The sequence below is a fragment of the Phoenix dactylifera genome, chromosome 4 (assembly GCF_009389715.1).
Source record: "Phoenix dactylifera cultivar Barhee BC4 chromosome 4, palm_55x_up_171113_PBpolish2nd_filt_p, whole genome shotgun sequence".
Classification (NCBI taxonomy): domain Eukaryota; kingdom Viridiplantae; phylum Streptophyta; class Magnoliopsida; order Arecales; family Arecaceae; genus Phoenix; species Phoenix dactylifera.
In genome coordinates, this window is record NC_052395.1 from 17,477,607 (window position 1) to 17,495,267 (window position 17,661).

A 17,661-nucleotide genomic window follows, 5' to 3' on the forward strand; every position below is an offset into this window, starting at 1 on the left:
AAAGGTTTGCTACTTTATATGGACAAAAGGAGGGTGGAGACCACGGTGCTGACTGCGGCTTTTGGTTTTCAACTCCGGAACCTCAGAAACATATAACGGTTTATCTCAAAAAATACCAGGCAGTGGAATTGAACCTAATATATATCTTCTTCATAATAAAACATTCCTCCTTGTAGACATCACTAGGACCATACCACACGTATAGCATCACGTGTATGCGCTATGACGAAGCAGTGTGTGGAACAATCCCGTGATCTCCTTGGAGGAGCAGGACCATACGAGTATACGACACGATACTAGCATCACGTGTATGAGCTATGACAAAGCAGTGGGTGGAACAGTCCCATCATCTCCTAGGAGCAGCGGTATAAGCTGTGAGTGTCTTGATCTGGGCAAGGCTTTGCCAATTACCCTAGGCTTGTTTGGTTCGCGAAAAACATTTTTTCTTCTAAGAATATAATTTTTGAAAAATAGATTCCTAAGAAGAGAATGTTTAGAAAAATACATTTGGCATGTTTGGTTGATAATGAAAAAGTGATAAATTTTCAAAGTACTTATGTTTGGTTGACCATCCACTTTTCCAAAAAAGTTATGTATAATTTTTATTATGCCCTTAATAAAAATTAGGTATTTAATGCTTCTTTAATGCCGAAAGATCTTTTTCGGAAAAAATAAAATTGGAGTGATTTCCGCCTCATGGAAAAGTAACTTTTCTATGTTTCTCATGGAAAAGACTTTCTCATGAAATGTGGGAATCATATTCTTATGGGAATACAACTTTTCTGTTTCTCCCCTTTGAAAACTCCAATCAAATAAGAGGCATCTCATTATTTTTTCGTTGACCACACTTTTCCCTACTTCTTTTCCCGCGAACCAAACGAGCTCCTAATGAATTGGGGGCAAGGCCTTAAACCTCTCCATAGCCTTGTCAAAGGTTCAAGCATTGACGCCGGTCTTAGCCATGAATGAGGGTTGTATCTTTTTTCTATAGTTTGAAGAGGGATAAAGTAGAAGACTAAGTGTAGCTAATAACTATTAGCTTGGTTGGTTGGCATCTCTTCTATAAGGTTAAAAACTTATGTCGAGTTTTTTTTTTTTTTCAAAAAATTTCTCTTGAAAAGTTGCTGTGGAGGAGGAGATAATCGATAGTCTCTTTTGAACTATTTATGGAAGGAAAATCCGCTACTGCCAGCCAGATGTTCCTCTTGTGCACCATAACCAGCATAAGGATGCGGTAGTGCGCTTAGTCGCATAGAAGCATTACTTGTGTATGTGGGTCCAGCCCACTTGGGGAGGCCCAATAGCCCACTGGGGATTTGCCTCTTTGGTTTTTCGTGGGTGCGATACAAAGGGAGACGCGTGAACATCCAGAGGGGCGGCGGCACATAACAAAAAAAAAAAAGAAAAAGGAAAACAGAGAGAGAGAGCAGCGCACGAGGGAAAGCAAAAAAAATACAAAAAGGAGAGAGAGAAAGCTAAGAGGTGCGGTGACACAGAGAGGAAGAGAGCACGTCCTGCAACATAAGAAAGAAAAAACATGTCCTTTTTCTTATCTTTTTTTGGTGTAGTTATTCATATAGAGATTTAACAAATTGGGTTTCTATCTAAGAGTTGTGTTGGATGCTGTACAAAGTTATAGTATTCATTGTTAGGGATCTTATTATATTTTTGGATTCATTATATTGTGGTGGTTTGGGTGAGATCATTGTTACTCTTAGGAAGGTGACATTGGAGTTTTTCCAATTTGTTGAAAACTCAAGTTTTGGGTCTAAATTTGAGTATTCTAAACTTTGTATTTATTATAGTGGATTGATCGGATTTGTCCCATGGTTTTTTTCCTCTACACTGAAAGGTTTTTCCACGTAAATTTGGTGTGTTTTCTTTTTGCTCTGAAGGTGTTTGATATATTGCCTGTGTGAATGTTGCTTTTAGTTGGTTTTGGTTTTGACTTAGTTTATTCCATAATATCTCTGTTTTAGCCCAACAACTTGTAGCCAAGAAAAATGATGCAAGTGGCATATTGGTGGTACTCTACTTCAAAACACTGATTAAATAGTTAAAATCTTGATTCTGCGAATAACTTTGCTGTAGTTTTGAATTACTTAGGAACAAAAAGCTAATCGTTTGTGATTTATTGAATAATTTTCTTATCGCATGCATCCTGCAATATATAAATTTTACTTGCATATAATGTCGTGATATGTGGAGTGCCATTTTTAATCCTATTGCCGCTGAATCCCGAACCGAGGTTGGAGCGTAGCTCGGCTAACCCAAAGGTCAGAAAGAACTAAGTTGAATGAGGCGGCCAAGATGTGGGAAGTCGATCTCCTCTGGGATGGCTTGCAAGAAATCCGCTTGTTAGAGAGTTTCCGGTGGGAGATCCTCTAACACCCATGTTTGGATAGAAAGATAATAGTATGGTAGGGAAAAATTTTAGCAGAATAGTATCTTTTGAGTAAACATCACATACCTAAGGACCCCAGGCTATTTCTTTATATAGGGTAGTTCATTTTGTCATTACCTAAGTTGATATGACGTGCATTATTGGTCAATCGTACATCTACAGCATGGGCATCATTCTGCGAAGGCAGCATATGGCATTGATTGTGCATCGATTGCAGCACTGCCAAATATGTTGATTGCCAAAACTGTCAGCTCTTGTCGATATGTGTCGATTGGCTCTTTAGCTGAATGGCTCCTCGGCTGTGGTCGAAATTGTTCACCATAGGTTATACCGAGTTTAAGGAGGTAAGTTCGGTCCAAGGTCGGGGTATCCAATATTTTCTCTGTCAAATCCTAAGGTCCAGATCATCTGATCAAGTATGCTAGAAAGAGATGCGTTGTGCTTAATCATACTATCTTCTTAATCCTATTGTCCTATTCATAATCCCTTATCTAGTCTGAATGAAAAATTAGCCAGGCTCGCTATCTGACTTTCTTATGTGTTTCCAGATTGCTTTCTTGTGATCCAAATCTCATACAATATGTCAGTTGTTTCGCTATGGAATTAAAATGTTTGGATCACTCTCTTCATTTGATTTCCTATTCCTAAAGCTCGACGTGTCCAACATTTCTCCCATCGATACTGTTGCTGGAAATTGGACCCGGGGGCAATCTTCGGTCGAGGGAGAGGGAGCTGCGGGTCACCACGGCGGGGCGGCGACCAGTCGGCGGGCGGCGTCCTCCGTCTGGGTGGGGTGGCTGGAGAGAGGGAGCAGGAGGTCCTCACAGTGGGGCAGCGATCCGTCAGCGGGCGGCGTCCTCCGTCTGGGTGCCTGCAGACAAACCGGTGGCCGGGTTTTTCGGCGCCGGCCCTCCGACGCTCAAGTCAGGGAGGGGGCAGATAGTGTAAGGAGGAGATGAACAGTGCTTGTAAGGCGTGGAATTTCCCAACCCCCTCCTGAGAAGCCAAGGCTCCCTTTTATAGGTGGGGGTCGGTTTACCTGTGATGTAACAGGGCGAGGCCATAGTACGGCTCGGCATGTGGCTCAGGTCGGCGCACGGTCAGGCGAATCATTGTGCTGATGTCAGCGGTGAGGGCGTCGTACGACCCGAACCAGTACGCTACCAGGCGAATCATTGCATTGGTGTCGGAGGTATGGCCGAGATCAGAGACTTATCATGGTTGACTAGACTCTGCTGGGCTAACTTGCCGTGGAGAGCCGAGGATCCGTAGATGTCAGGAGCCATGCGCATTAATTGTCGAGTAAGCCGGAGATCCGCATTAATGGTGGAGTAAGCCGGAGATCCGCATTAATGGTGGAGTAAGCCGGAGATCCACATTAATTGTAGAGTGAACCGGAGGGTTACAGCGGCCATGCGTAATAAATGCTGAAACAGTGGCAGGGTATGGTCCTCAGTTGGACCTCGGAGGAGTACGGCCGTAGTAGGTGGCTGACAAGGGTAGACCTTGAGCATCAAGATTTTTCTAGGTCGGATGTCTTGAGGTCGGGCGTTCCGAGGTCGGACGCCGACTTCGGCTGTTCAGGGTCGGCGATTGTGCGGCTTCTTGGGGGCATTCGTGTCACTTGGGGGGAAATTTTTCTTTCTGGCGTCTGAGGCGCCGTGGGGGTTTAATCCGAGGTGGGGACACCCTCGGTTGAAGGCCCTTAACAAGCTCTCCGAGCCCTCGGGGAGGGAGCAGAGGACCCTGGATTCTCTCCGAGCCCTCGGGAAGGGCTACGACCTGACCGAGCTCCTACGGGAGGACGCCCCGGCGAGCGTGGGTCTGAGCTCGGCGCGCCCCGAGGGTAAGGGTAGTTACATTACTTTTTTTTTGTCCTTTGTTTTTACTGCTAATGGTCTAACACTTGATATTTTTGATTTCAGATATTTTCCATATGCCGACCAGCAACACGTCGCTTTTTTCTCGCCTGAGGAGGCGGGAGGCCGAGGCCGGGGGAGCTATGCCCCAGCCTCGGAAGAAGGCGAGGCTGGCCGGCGCTTCTACGTCGGCCGAGACGAGCGGCCCCGAGGCGGAGGCCTCCTCAGCCGACCCGAGGCGGGCGCGGGTCGTCGACGACGCGGGCCCGTCGGCCCCTCCTTGCCCTGCCCCCGTTTCCCAGCGGGAGGGCCCGGCTTCGGGTTCCTCACAGCGCCCGGGGCCCGAGCCGACCAGGGGCCCTGAGGCAAGCGGCCCCAGGGTCCCGAGGCCGGACGCGCCGAGCTCCTCAAGGTACTTCGAAGAGGAGTCGGATGAGCCGGACTCCCCTATCCCTGTGGGGAGTTCGGCTATTCATGATGCTGAGGTCGCACGCGTCGTGTTTCGGCGTGTGATGCTTCCGGCGGACCGGGCCGAGTTCCGGAACATTCCGTTGGAGGACATTGTTGACAGTGCCTACTGCAACACTGCCCGGGTAAGTCCTTTTCTTGATTTCCTTAAAGTTATTAGCGAGTCCAGATGTTTTTAACTCACGATCATTTTGTCTCTTTCTTTACAGCATATTCACGAGCTCGATTCCCTGGTGTTCATCGCCCGGGGATGTCAGGAAGAGACCCGGCGGGTCAGCCGGCAATTGGAGCCGGCTAAGAAAAGGATCGCCGAGCTGGAGGCGGCGTTGGCCGAGGCCGAGGCTCGGAGGGCGGCCACCGAGGCCGAGCGCCTCGCTATGGCGGAGGGGCTCAAGGAGGAGAAGGCTGCTCATGCCCTAACCAGGTCGGCCTTGCGCGCCTCGGAGGCGCGCTTGGGGGAGGTCCAATCCGAGGTTGCGGGCCTCAAGTATGAGGACGGGGTTTCCCGCCTCCGAATCGAGCAACTCGAGGCCCGAGAGAGGAGGGCACTCGAGCGAGCTGATCATGCCGTGGAGCTCTTCAAGGGGTCGCAGGAGTTCCGCGACATGTTAGAGGAGGAGACGGTCGACGGGTTTCTCCGGGGTTTCGAGAACTTCCGGCTGCAGGTGATCCGGTACTGCCCCCAGTACGACTTTTCGACGATCCGTCCGAAGATGAACTTGGGCTACGGGTCCGACACGGAAGACCTTCCTGCCATTTTGACATCCGAGGCAGGATTGTACGAACAAGACCCCGCCGAGCCTTCGACGAGGGCGGCCGAGACGGACGGCGTCCCGGAGGCAGCACCGGCGGCCGAGACGGACGACGTCCCGGAGGCGGCACCCGAGGCCCCTGCCCCCGATGCCGAGCCTGTGCCGGCTGAAGATCCCGAGGTCATCACAGTGCCAGACGATCCCCCGGATATAGCTGCCGCCGCTTAAGGCTTGGCGCATTTTTCCTTTTTCATTGTATCCGGGGTCGGCTCTTGAATGGCCGACCTCCAATTTTGTAATTGGCCTTCCGGCCCTTTGTCAATGAAAAAATACTTTTGTCATTTTGTGCTCGTCTTTCCCTTCCTTGTTGTGAATGAGGCTAGAGTTTTAGCTAACCGCCTCGACGACCTCTAACTCTGTATTTTAGTTCTCGGGCTACTTAACGAAGTTGCCCTTTTCCTGAGTTATATCTTAGCCTTCTCGGATCTTAGTCATTCCGAGCAAAGGGAGCTCCGAGCTTAGGTTTCCAGAAAATTTTCTAAGTCCTATAACTCGGATCTTAGAATCGCGAAAGTCGTCACGTTCGGCCTTTAGGGAAATCCCAAGGCATTGAGGTCGGGCCTTAGCCCTTCGAGTAGGACCGGGCTAGGTCTGTTCATGCCGCTATTCGGGGGAGTCTAGTCGGGTTTCCAAACTTGACTTCCGGGTCCTTTGTAGGGAGCGCGGGCTAATAGTCGAATTATCGCCGAAGGTTTTCATAGTTATTGTTCTCGGACTCTACCGAGATTTCAGTGAGTAAGGCTGGAATCTCTGAAGATCGCCTTAGTATCTGTGTTCGGCTGGTGCACTTGCGGCCGGGACCGCTTTCTCAGCTAGACATCGGAGTCTATGTATGGGGGCCGAGTTGGGCCCTAACTTATGAAGACTTTGTTCAAGTTGAGACTTGACGAGTGGAGACTTGTCGAACGGAGCATGCATAATGTAATTAGGAGATCGGTCTTAAGCCGACCCATTGGAGTAGCCCGACTTTGGGGCGAGATAGGACTCCAACGTTAGATGATTAGCGGTATGTAGATAAAATTTGACAAGGAGGGCATCGAATTAGATGTACCTCTTGCATTCTCGGAGTTGTGTTTCACATGGCGGAGTAGGTTGCTTCCCTTCCTCGTCGTCCTCCGGAGTCATTTTTGACTTGTAAGGGGGCTCGGGCTTCTCACGGACCCGACGACACCCACCGAAGTTGAGAGGATCTGGGGAGGCTTTATTGATCTACAGTTCTTTTCGAGGTCGAGGGAGCTTGAGACCCTCTGGTCGGACCCCGGGGCGCCCCAACCTTAGTTGAGGAGTCTTGTGTCAGGTCGGCGGGCCTGTGGGCGCTCTACCGAAGTAGGGTGCGTGCTAGTTCAATGGCAGAGCTCTGCTTCAGAAAGTATTGTCCGCTTCGGGGATCGGGGATCGTCGACCGCTCCCGGGGGTCCACTTTGTGGCGCCCCGGGTGGAACCGCCCTTTCCACCCCTCACGGCTTCGTCCCGAGGTCGAGGGAGTTTGGAACTCAGCGGTCAACCCTCGGGGCATCCCGACCTTAGTCGAGGGATCGTTCGTCAGGTCGGTGGGTCTGGGCACGCTCTACCGACCTGCGACGCTTCTCGAGGTCGAGGGAGTCTGGTTCTCTACGGTCGACACTCGGGGCATCCCGACCTTAGTCGAGGAATCGTTTGTCAGGGGATCGGGGATCGTCGACCGCTCCCGGGGGTCCACTTTGTGGCGCCCCGGGTGGAACCACCCTTTCCACCCCTCACGGCTTCGTCCCGAGGTCGAGGGAGTTTGAGACTCTACGATCGACCCTCGGGGCATCCCGACCTTAGTCGAGGGATCGTTCGTCAGGTCGGTGGGTCTGGGCACGCTCTACCAACCTGCGACGCTTTCCGAGGTCGAGGGAGTCTGGTTCTCTACGGTCGACACTCGGGGCATCCCGACCTTAGTCGAGGAACCGTTCGTCAGGGGATCGGGGATCGTCGACCGCTCCCGGGGGTCCACTTTGTGGCGCCCCGGGTGGAACCACCCTTTCCACCCCTCACAGCTTCGTCCCGAGGTCGAGGGAGTTTGAGACTCTACGGTCGACCCTCGGGGCATTCCGACCTTAGTCGAGGGATCGTTCGTCAGGTCGGTGGGTCTGGGCACGCTCTACCGACCTGCGACGCTTTCCGAGGTCGAGGGAGTCTGGTTCTCTACGGTCGACACTCGGGGCATCCCGACCTTAGTCGAGGAACCGTTCGTCAGGGGATCGGGGATCGTCGACCGCTCCCGGAGGTCCACTTTGTGGCGCCCCGGGTGGAACCATCCTTTCCACCCCTCACGGCTTCGTCCCGAGGTCGAGGGAGTTTGAGACTCTACGGTCGACCCTCGGGGCATCCCGACCTTAGTCGAGGGATCGTTCGTCAGGTCGGTGGGTCTGGGCATGCTCTACCGACCTGCGACGCTTCCCGAGGTCGAGGGAGTCTGGTTCTCTACGGTCGACACTCGGGGAATTCCGACCTTAGTTGAGGAATCGTTTGTCAGGGGATCGGGGATCGTCGACCGCTCCCGGGGGTCCACTTTGTGGCGCCCCGGGTGGAACCACCCTTTCCACCCCTCACGGCTTCGTCCCGAGGTCGAGGGAGTTTGGGACTCTACGGTCGACCCTCGGGGCATCCCGACCTTAGTCGAGGGAATCTTGCGCCGGTCGACGTTTCGCCGTCCTGCGATACTTCTCGAGGTCGAGGGAGTTTGGGACTCTACGGTCGAGCCTCGGGGCATCCCGATTTTGGCCGGAGAATCTGAGGATCACAGACGACCCAACATTAGAAGAGAATTACAGTCATCAAAATGAGAGAATTATTTGCAAAAAGGAAGCTGAATCCATTGTCCTAATTGTCTTGAACCCCTAGGGGTTTCATTGGTGGTACATTCGTAGATTCTCGGAGTTCCAGCTTCGCGGGATCAGAGTCCCCTCCAGGGACTTCAATTTGTACGCCCCTGGTCGTTGTACCCGGGCGATTCTATACGGCCCTTCCCAATTCGGGGCGAGCTTTCCTTGCTCGGTCGGTTGAGAAGCCTCGGCTCTCCTGAGGACGAGGTCCCCTACTTTGAAGAGCTTGGGCTTGACTCTGGAGTTGTAGTATTGGGCCGTTCGCTGTTGGTATCTTGCCATGCGGACCCGGGCGACCTCTCGTGTCTCTTCGACGAGGTCCAAGTTGCTCCTGAGCTGGGAGGAATTGGTGTCGGGGTCATAATGCTCCACCCTTGGAGAAGGCAGGCCGATCTCCAACGGGATGACGGCCTCAGTGCCGTATGCTAGGTTGAAGGGGGTCTCTCCCGTGGGCAGTCGGAACGTGGTCCGGTACGCCCAAAGGACATTGTACAAGTCCTCGACCCACTGTCCTTTGGACCGATCAAGCCTAGCCTTGAGTCCTTGCAAAATAGTGCGGTTAGTTACCTCAGTTTCTCCGTTTGTCTGGAGGTGAGCAACCGAGGTGAAGCGGTGATCAATGCCGAGCTCGGAGCAAAATTCCCTGAGATGAACATTGTCAAATTGTCGACCATTGTCGGATATAAGGATACGGGGGAGTCCGAATCTGCAGATTATGGACTTCCACACGAAGTCCCGCATCTTTTGCTCGGTGATCCGGGCGACAGGTTCGGCCTCGACCCATTTGGTGAAGTAGTCGATGGAGCCGACCAGGAACTTTCTTTGTCCGGAGGCTTGGGGAAAGGGCCCCAGGATGTCGATCCCCCATTGGGCAAATGGCCAGGGGGCGATGATAGAAGTCAGCAGGGCCGAAGGTCGGCGCTGGATATTGGCGTTTCGCTGGCACCGATCGCATTTCCGGACGAAATCCGTCGCATCCTTCTGGAGTGTGGGCCAGTAATATCCTTGCCGCAGGATCTTGTGGGCCAGTGCCCGACTCCCCATGTGATTTCCGCAGATCCCTTCATGGACCTCTCGGAGGGCATAGTCCGCCTCGGAGGGGCGGAGGCATCGGGGGGCTTGGCGCTTGATTCGGCGAGCCTCCGTCTCGTCATGAGGTAGGGTCCCGTCTTGGAGGTAGCAGACGAGCCCATCGATCCAGCTTGGCTCGGAGTCGATGCACATGGTGGGCTCGGGTTCCTCCGTGCTGGGGATCTGAAGATACTCGAGCGTTGTTTCCTTGGGAAGCTCGCTCATGCGGGAGGTTGCCAATTTGGACAGCTGGTCTGCCCTGAAGTTTTCCGCCCTGGGAATGTACTGAATATTGAAAGAATTCAGGGCAGACGTAAGTTCCCACACCTTTTGGAGATACTTTTGCATGGATGGTTCTTTAGCTTCAAAGTCTCCTTGGATCTGGTTCACTACCAGCTGGGAGTCGCTGAAGGCCGTCAGGTCTTCCACTTTCAGTTCTTTCGCCAGCTTGAGCCCGGCGATGAGAGCCTCATACTCGGCCTCATTGTTCGAGGCCGGAAATTTGAGGCGCAAGGCTTGCTCGGCCACTACTCCGTCTGGACTGGTGAGGATGAGTCCGGCTCCGCTACCCCCCGAGGTTGAAGATCCGTCCGAGTGCAAGACCCATGGCTGCCTCGGGGCTTCCTCCGCGGATACGGGTGGCAACTCAGGGTCGTCCGGCAGAGTACACTCCACGATGAAGTCGGCGAGTATTTGGGCCTTGATAGCCGGCCTGGGCCGATACTCGAGGTCAAATTCTCCGAGCTCAACCGCCCATTTGGCGATCCTCCCCGCACGATCCGACCTTTGCAATATTTGCTTCATAGGCTGGTCGGTCAATAGAGCTATTGTGTGGGCTTGGAAGTAAGGCCTGAGTCTCCGAGCCGAGATGATGAGAGCGAAGATGGTCTTCTCAAGTTTAGAATATCGGGTCTCAACATCCCTGAGAACCCGGCTGGTGTAATAGACCGGCTTTTGGAGCTTGTCCTCTTCCCGGACGAGGACTGAGCTCACTGCAGCTGGGGAGACGGACAAGTATAAATAAAGGACCTCGCCCTTCTGGGGCTTGGTGAGCAGCGGGGGAGAGGCCAGAAGGCTCCGGAGCTCTTCAAAGGCTCGCTGGCATTCTTCTGACCACCGGAAGTCTTTCGGCCGTTTGAGGCTCTTGAAGAAAGAAAGGCAGCGCTCGGCTGATCGAGAGACGAACCTTCCCAAGGCGGCAACTCGCCCTGCGAGCCGCTGCACCTCCTTAACTGTCTTCGGAGGCGACATCTCTTGCAGTGCCCGGATTTTTTCCGGGTTGGCTTCAATTCCGCGCTGGGTCACTATGAAACCCAGGAACTTGCCCGAGGTGACCCCGAACGCACATTTCGCCGGGTTGAGCTTCATTTTGTATCTTCTGATCTTGGCGAATGTCTCGTCGAGATCGGCTATGTGGTGTTCCGCCACTCGGCTTTTCACCAGCATGTCGTCCACGTAGACTTCCATATTTCGGCCGATCTGGTCTTTGAAAATTTGGCTGACCAGTCTCTGATAGGTGGCCCCAGCATTTTTCAGGCCAAAGGGCATCACCTTGTAGCAGTAGGTGCCCTTGTCGGTGATGAAGGCCGTCTTCTCCTCGTCTTCTGGCGCCATTCGGATTTGATTGTACCCTGAAAAGGCGTCCATAAAAGTTAGCAGTTGGTGCCCTGAAGTAGAGTCGACGAGCTGGTCGATGCTTGGAAGGGGAAAGCTGTCTTTCGGGTAGGCCTTGTTCAGGTCGGTGTGGTCCACGCACATACGCCATTTCCCGTTGGCTTTCTTTACGAGGACTACGTTGGCGAGCCAGTCCGGGTAGGAGACCTCCCGGATGAAGCCGGCTCCGAGGAGTTTGTCCACCTCCTTGGCCGCAGCACGTTGCCATTCCGGGGCGGAGCCCCTTTTCTTCTGCTTTACAGGCCTGCTGGTTGGCCTCACCTGGAGTCGGTGAACCATGACCTCAGGGTCAATTCCCGGCACGTCCGCAGGCGACCAGGCGAAGACGTCAGCATTGTCTCGCAGGAAGCTGACGAGGCGATCCCTTTCGCGGGCGCCGAGGCCGGAGCCGACCTGCACGGTTAGCTCAGAAAAATTTTCTTTTAGTGGAACTTGAACAAGAAGCTCACCGGGCTCTACTTGCTTCTTCCAGAGGGTGTCCCTCGCATCGAGGGTTTCTATGGGCAATGAAGGGTCCGTTGGCTGAATTGTCGCCTCGGTCGGTTGCTTTACTCCGTGGGCCGCCGTGTAGCATTGCTTGGCGACCAGCTGGTCTCCTCGGACCTCGCCTACTCCTTGGCCGGTGGGGAACCGCATGAGCAGATGGTGGGTTGAAACTACGGCTCGAAGGGCATTCAGCCCTGGCCGCCCAAGGATGGCGTTGTAGACCGAGGGCAGTCGGACCACCAGGAAGTCCGTCCTCACAGTGCTCTCCTGGGGGGCGAGGCCAACTGTGACAAGGAAGCTGGTCTCACCTTCGACCGGGACCGAATCTCCGGTGAACCCGACCAGTGGGGCGTTGATCCTCCGGAGATGTCCTTCTGTCAACCCCATTTTTTGGTAGACATGATAATACAAAATGTTGGCTGAGCTCCCATTGTCAACTAGGACACGCTTTACATCAAACTTATTTACAATCATTGAGATGACCACAGCGTCATCGTGAGGGGTCTCGACCCCTTCTAAGTCCTCGTCCGAGAACGAGATGACTTCATCAGTGCGTGGGCGTTTCGGGGGTGCTCCCGGGGCGGCTGCTCCTGCTGAGGCCCTTCCAATCATGTTGATGGTGCCGGCAATGGGCCTGTTGTCGTCCGGATTTTTGGTTGGTACGACATCCTCTGCCGGCCTCCTTTCCTCGCGCCGGTTTCTCACGAACCGGTTGAGTACTCCTCGATGGATGAGTGCTTCTATCTCGTCCCGGAGCTAGAGGCAGTCCTCCGTGTCGTGCCCATGGTCTCGGTGGAAGCGACAGTACTTCCTGGGATTACGGGAAAATCCCGTGTCTCGCATAGGCGGCGGGGGTCGGAAGAAGTCCCGACCCTCGATTTCCATCAGGATCTCGGCCCGGGGGGCGTTGACGGGTGTATAGTTCTCGTACCTCCCCGGGTACATCCGAGGCCGTGGTGGGGACCTCGGTCGAGGAGGGGTCCTCTGCTGAGGTCGCCCCTGCTGACGGGGCGGGCTCCTCAGTCTGGGGAGATTCTTCTTTCGACGGGGGGATCGGCTCCTTTGTCGGTCGCGCTCCTCGCGGCGCTTCTTCTGCTTCTTAGAGGCGGGTTCAATTGCTCCCCGCCTAGAGGCAACTGCCTCCTCGGCCTTGGCATGCTTCCGGGCCCAGGCCAACATTTCGGTGAAGTCGGCCGGGAAGCTCTTCTCGATGGAGAAGAGGAATCGGTAGGAGCGAACCCCAGTCTTCAGAGCCGACATGTCTATCGACTGGTCTAGCTCGCGAACCTCCCATGTGGCGGCGGTGAAGCGGTCCAGGTATTCCTTGAGGGACTCCCCCTCTCTGTTTGATGTCGAGGAGGGAGTCTGACGTCCGTCGCTGGCGCCGGCTGGCAGCAAAGTTGGTGGCGAACTGCCTGCCGAGTTGCTCAAAAGAGGACACCGTGTTCGGCTTCAGTCCAGAAAACCAAAGCCGAGCGGTCCCTCGGAGGGTTGCTGGGAAGGCCTTGCAAAGTATGGCCTCCGAGGACCCTTGTAGGGCCATGAGGGCCCGATAGCTCTCCAAGTGGTCGAGAGGGTCGGTGATTCCGCTGTAGGGCTCCATCTGAGGCATTTTAAACCTCGCGGGAACCGGCTCATCCTCGATCCGGCTGGAGAAGGGGGACTTGGTAGTGAACTCAAAGTCTCCCTCTTGCCTCGCCTTCTTGCTGTGGAGTGCCGCGATCTGGCGCTCCAGATGCTCAATTTTTCGGTCGAGCTCCCCTGCCTGCGGAATTGTTGCCGTGGTTTGCACCGGCTCACGGCGGTCCGGAGCTGACTCAGCCTCAGAAGGCTGGAGTCTTCTGTCGAGATCTTCCCCCGGCAGCTCTCTCTGGGGGGAAGTCCGCTCCTCGTTATTGGCTCTGGAGGAGCCATGTAAATTCTGGCCGGGGAGAACCGGGCCGTTGGGAGGAAATTCCGGCGGGAACTGGGCCCGCGGGGGAAGCATTGGTAAAGCTTCCTCGCGTCGCAGGCCCTGAACGGCGGCGGCCAGGGCCTGGACTTGCTGTACTAAGGCGTTGAACTGTTCCGGCTGGACCTGAGGAATTGGGTCAGCCGGAGTTGGAGAATTCTGGACGGAGCGTCCAGGACTTTGCGGGGGACGCCGGGAGACGTTGGAGGCTCCCTTACTTCTCAACTTCATGACTGCTACTCGGGCCCTTCCTCTAGCGCCAACTGTTGCTGGAAATTGGACCCGGGGGCAATCTTCGGTCGAGGGAGAGGGAGCTGCGGGTCACCACGGCGGGGCGGTGACCAGTCGACGGGCGGCGTCGTCCGTCTGGGGTGGCTGGAGAGAGGGAGCAGGAGGTCCTCACAGCGGGGCAGCGATCCGTCAGCGGGCGGCGTCCTCCGTCTGGGTGCCTGCAGACAAACCGGTGGCCGGGTTTTCCGGCGCCGGCCCTCCGACGCTCAAGTCAGGGAGGGGGCAGATAGTGTAAGGAGGAGATGAACAGTGCTTGTAAGGCACGGAATTTCCCAACCCCCTCCTGAGAAGCCAAGGCTCCCTTTTATAGGTGGGGGTCGGTTTACCTGTGATGTAACAGGGCGAGGCCATAGTACGGCTCGGCATGTGGCTCAGGTCGGCGCACGGTCAGGCGAATCATTGTGCTGATGTCGGCGGTGAGGGCATCGTACGACCCGAACCAGTACGCTACCAGGCGAATCATTGCATTGGTGTCGGAGGTATGGCCGAGATCAGAGACTTATCATGGTTGACTAGACTCTGCTGGGCTAACTTGCCGTGGAGAGCCGAGGATCCGTAGATGTCAGGAGCCATGCGCATTAATTGTCGAGTAAGCCGGAGATTCGCATTAATGGTGGAGTAAGCCGGAGATCCGCATTAATGGTGGAGTAAGCCGGAGATCCACATTAATTGTAGAGTGAACCGGAGGGTTACAGCGGCCATGCGCAATAAATGCTGAAGCAGTGGCAGGGTATGGTCCTCAGTTGGACCTCAGAGGAGTACGGCCGTAGTAGGTGGCTGACAAGGGTAGACCTTGAGCATCAAGATTTTCCTAGGTCGGATGTCTTGAGGTCGGGCGTTCCGAGGTCGGACGCCGACTTCGGCTGTTCAGGGTCGGCGATTGTGCGGCTTCTTGGGGGCATTCGTGTCACTTGGGGGGAAAAATCTTATTCCCCCAACAGATACCATTCTGCATGGGCAACATACGACGTTGATCGTGCGCCGATTGCAGCACTGCCAATTTCGCTGATTACCAAAACTGCCAACTCTTATCGACACGTATCGATTGGCTTCTCAGCTGAATGGTTCCTCGGCTGTGGTCGAAGTTGTTTACCTCGGTTTATACTGAGTTCAAAAAGGTTAGTTCGGTCCGAGCTCAAGGCGTCCAGCATTTCTCCCATCAAATCTTAAGGTCCAGATCATATGATCAAGTATGCTCGAAAAGATGTGTTATGCTTAATCATACTATCTTCTTATTCCTATTGTCCTATTCATAATCCCTTATCTAGTCTGGACGAAAAATTTGCCGGACTTGCTATTTGACTTCCTTATACATTTTCAGATTGCTCTCTTGCGATCCAAATCTCATACAATATGTCAGTTGTTTCGCCATAGAATTAAAATGCTCGGATCACCCTCTTCATTTGACTTCCCATTCCTAAAGCTCCTGTAAAAATTCCAATGCCAACTATGATCCATTATTAGATGATTTTCTATATAACCCTAAGAAAACACGTTGTCTATTTTTTCTTATCCTTATAAAAAGTAATGTAGATATTAATGGCAAAAGGCAATATATGGTAGATATTACGTGATATTATTGGCAAAAGGCATTATATGTTATAAAATTCCAAATTCATGGCTTGCTAACTAATGTTTCATGTATGCTCTTGTATTGCTCCCTTGTGACCCAATCCCTATACAATAAGTCGGATGTTTCGCTAGCAATTAAAACACTTAACAACCCACTCCCATCTCATAAAAATTTCCACGCCAATCATATGATCCACTATTAGATCATTTTCTATGCAACCCCAATAAATCTTAATATCTATTTTTCTTCATCCGCATAAAAAGTAATATAGGCGTTAATGATGAAAAGCAATATATGTTAGCTATTTTATTCCTTCAGATATGCTTGGAGGATGTTCTATAATAAAATTCTAAGTCAATTACAGTAATTAGCATCCACTATTATGTCCATATGGTGAATGGAAGACTATGCACAAGTTACGTTTCCATTTTAGATACATACAATATATGTGTGAGAATTGATTTTTATCCCTTCACAATTTTTATTTAAAAATCTCTCCAACACTCTATATTCCTTTGTGTGAATATTTATCAAAATAGAAAAAGAAAAAACATGCATGCTCCATGCCTCCCCCTATTATTTTCCACTCTTTTCTTATAAATGATTATTTAAGGATTCTAGAAACCTTTAAAAAAAATATAGAAAGAAATGGTGTAAATCAAGGGATTTGTTATTATAGATATAAATCTTCAATTATCATTTCCAGTAAGCACTTAGACTTGGTTTGTGCTAGATCATTAGTAACATAGATACTTTTTTGATAGAAGTAAAATATGTAGTGAAATCAAGATTTTAAATTCTTGATAGAATACTCTCTCTTAGTCAACTATGGCACCATCCTAGTAGATACCCTCATTCTTTCTCCTCTTTTTTTTTTTTTTTTTCTTTATCCTTCCTTCCTCTCTTTCTTTACTTTTTATACCTTCTTTCTTTTTTCTTTTTTTATTCTTCTTGTTTTTTTGGCACATCTTTCCATCCTTCCTCTTTTTCTTTTTTTCCCGCTTATTTCCTTCCCATCTTTTTCTCCTAGCTTATCTTCTTTATTTCCTTTATCTACTTTCGTACCTTTTTTTTGTTCACTTCCTTTTTCTTTTCTCTGCTTTCCGATGTGAATGCATTTCAAAGATCGATGTGCGTCCCGATCCTTTTTACACATAATTGGAAAGGGACCGCTGAGATGCCAATTCAAAATTGTGATCAAAACCCTAGCTAAACCATTGCTATACATGTACGAACGTACACACACCACTCCCATATTAGATGGGTAAATAACAACAAAAATGATTCGACGGTATGCAATGAGCTACATATGACAATACTATCTATCGTTTTTATTTCTTTAGTATTTTCGTGCAGATTACTCGTGCCTAGAATATTTTTCAGAAAATAATATGGACTTGTTTGATTTGTAGAAAAATATTTTCGTTATTGAAATATTTTTTCTGAAAAGATGACTCTTAATGATACTTGGAAAAATAATTTTAGCATATTTGGTTGATTATAAAAAGGTGGCACATCCCAAAATAACTTATATTTGGATGAGCATCTATTTTTTTTAAAAAATTATATAAAATATCTATTATACCTTTAATAAAAAATGTTATTCATAAATTTTGATGGCTTAAAAATATTTTTGAAAAAATTTCTAATTTTCAACTAATGGAGTAGCTTTTTTTTTAGGTCTCCCATTAATTTTTTTTCTCATAAAACATAATATTTTTATTTTTAAAGCAATATTATTTTTTATTTTTAATAAAACTTTAATTAAATAAAAATATATATTTTAATTTTTCTATTAATTTCTCTTCATTTCTGGCGAACCAAACGAGTCTTAGGGATCGTTTGATTTGCGGAAAGGAAAGGGGGAAAGTGTGGTCAACAGGAAAGTAATGAGATGTTTCTTATTTGGTCAGAGTTTTCAAAAGAAAGAGACGAAAAAGTTGTATTCCAATGAAAATATGATTCCCACGTTTCATAGGAATGTCTTTCCCATGAAAAACATGGAAAAGTTACTTTCTGTGAGCCGGAAATCACTCTATTTTTATTTTTTTCAAAAAAAACCCTCTAGTATTAAAGAGGCATTAAAAATTTAATTTTTATTAAGGATAGAATAAGAAGTACATATAACTTTTTCAGAAAAATGGATAGTCAACCAAACATAAGTACTCTGTAAATTTATGACTTTTTTATTGTTAACCAAATATGCTAAAAATATTTTTTCAG